Source organism: Triticum aestivum, chromosome 4B, assembly GCF_018294505.1.
Source record: "Triticum aestivum cultivar Chinese Spring chromosome 4B, IWGSC CS RefSeq v2.1, whole genome shotgun sequence".
Classification (NCBI taxonomy): domain Eukaryota; kingdom Viridiplantae; phylum Streptophyta; class Magnoliopsida; order Poales; family Poaceae; genus Triticum; species Triticum aestivum.
The window spans coordinates 295,014,738-295,016,756 of NC_057804.1; positions in this window are offsets into that span (position 1 = coordinate 295,014,738).

A 2,019-nucleotide genomic window follows, 5' to 3' on the forward strand; every position below is an offset into this window, starting at 1 on the left:
CAAATGACAGAAAAGCTAAGTTGCCAAAATTTAAGTGATCACTTTTTTAAATTTTTGAGTTATCTTCCTCGAACGACCCTGCTTTGTATGGAAAACCTGTGCACGGAGGAACCAACTCGTGGCTAGTTGCGCCCTTACTTTGTTTCGAGTCCGCTCAACAGCTTAAGCGTGCTACATCTAGTCGCGACAAGGTTTCTTGTCGGAAGCAGCGCCGCCAGCAGGCTGCTGAAGTTCCGCACTCAGCGCTCGCGGCTCGGGCGCCTACGCCGACAAGTTCCCTAAAAGCGTAGGGTGAAAACATACAAAGGAAGGAATCTAGTAGACGAAATAACATTGCAATTGATAACAGAAATAAAGTTATATTACAAAGATAACTTGTCGCAGCTCTAACAGACTGTTCTCATAACATGACTAGCAGCGACAAGGGAAAAGAAGAAATGGGCGGCCTAATCTACGCGTCCGCCCTCGACTCGCTTGATCTCGCTCACCTTGTCCACAATGGGTGCGACAAGGGCCTTGAGTGCATCCAGATCGGCGTCGGGCGGCAAGGACCTGAGGACGTTGGTCAAGCTGAGGCCTGGATTGCGGAAGGCTACCTTCATCAGCACCTTCTGGAGAACCCCGGCGCAGATATTGCGCGACTCGTCGGCCAGCTGCTTCGGGATCCTCTCCCGGAGCCGCTGGAGTGTCGTCGCCACGCCCTTGAAGAATAGGCTGAGCTTGGCGCTGGGTTGAAGGCTCTCGTCGGAAGGATACCCAAAGTCATCCATCCCCAGCTACGCCAGCTCCTTGTTGATGACGGCGACAGTGTTTACCAGACCCTCGGTCCAGTGCTCCACCGTGTCTCTGAACGAGTTCTGGGTAACTGCAATGCTCTCCAGCAGCGCCGCGTCAGCCTTGACCTTCTCCGCCAAGGTCTTCTCTCGCTCCTTGGCGGCCTCCAGCGTCTGCGTCAGCGTGGCCAGCTTTAGCTCCAGGTCTGCTTTGGAATCCTTGGCGGCGCTGAGCTCTTTGCCCCTCTCAGCGAGAAGGCCTTGCAGCTCACCATGGGTGGCAGCATCCTTCTCGCGCTCACGCTTGAGCACGGCAAGCTCCTCGCCGCTCTTCCCAATATCGGCCTCCAGCCGCGCCACCTTCTCCTCTAGCTCTTTCTTGGCGGCCTCTGTAGTTGCGGCGGTGTCATTTGCCTCCTTGAGCGCCCCGCCAAGTGCTCGCTCACGCTCGGCGAGCTCTTCCTCGTAGTTGTCGAGGTGGGCCTTCCGCTGCACTAGCTCTCCTTCCCGCGCGGACTGCTTCTCGGCAGCAAGCCTTTGTTCCTCCTCAGCCTCGGCCTTCTTGAGAAGAAAGGTCGTGCGCTCCTCGTCTACTCGCTCCCGCTCCTGCGCCAGGGACCGAAGAGCTTCTTGATTTTGTCCCCGGACCTCCTCCGCGCGCTTCTCCATGTCAACTCCCACCTTCGCGACAAGCGCTTCCCGGGAAGCCAGCTTGGCTTGCCGGGTGCGGTAGAGTGACAGCAGCTTCCGCAGCAGCTGCTCCTCCTCAGCCTCGCCACTGTTGCTGCCGGGCGCGTCAACCAATGACAGTCCGGCAGAGGCGAGCACCTCCCCGTCAAAAGTCTCCCCCTCGACCGGCGCCCTCGAGATCGATGCCCAGGGTTGCTTGATGAAGATGTTGTCACCGGCCTGCAAGTAGGCGCCGGGCTGGGGCTCCTCGGGGCCCGGCTCCGTAGAAGCGGCAGAGGGTTCGGCGGTCGGCGCACCGCCCAGCGCTCCTGCGGCTTCAGGGTCGTTAGTGCGATCGCCCGACCCCTCGCCGGCTTCCGCAGCAGCAGCCCCGGCGGCTTCCTCGCCAGCGGTCTCATCAGCACCGGCACCTTCCTCGTCGGCGCCCTCTGTCTCCATTGGCTCAGCCGAAGTTGGGTCTGAAGAACAAAGAGGGGAGGAAAATCAATCAAAAATCCAAGAAAGGAAAAACGAAAGAAGCAGAACCCAAGGGAAAGTTTTTGGGCAAGTGGATTAC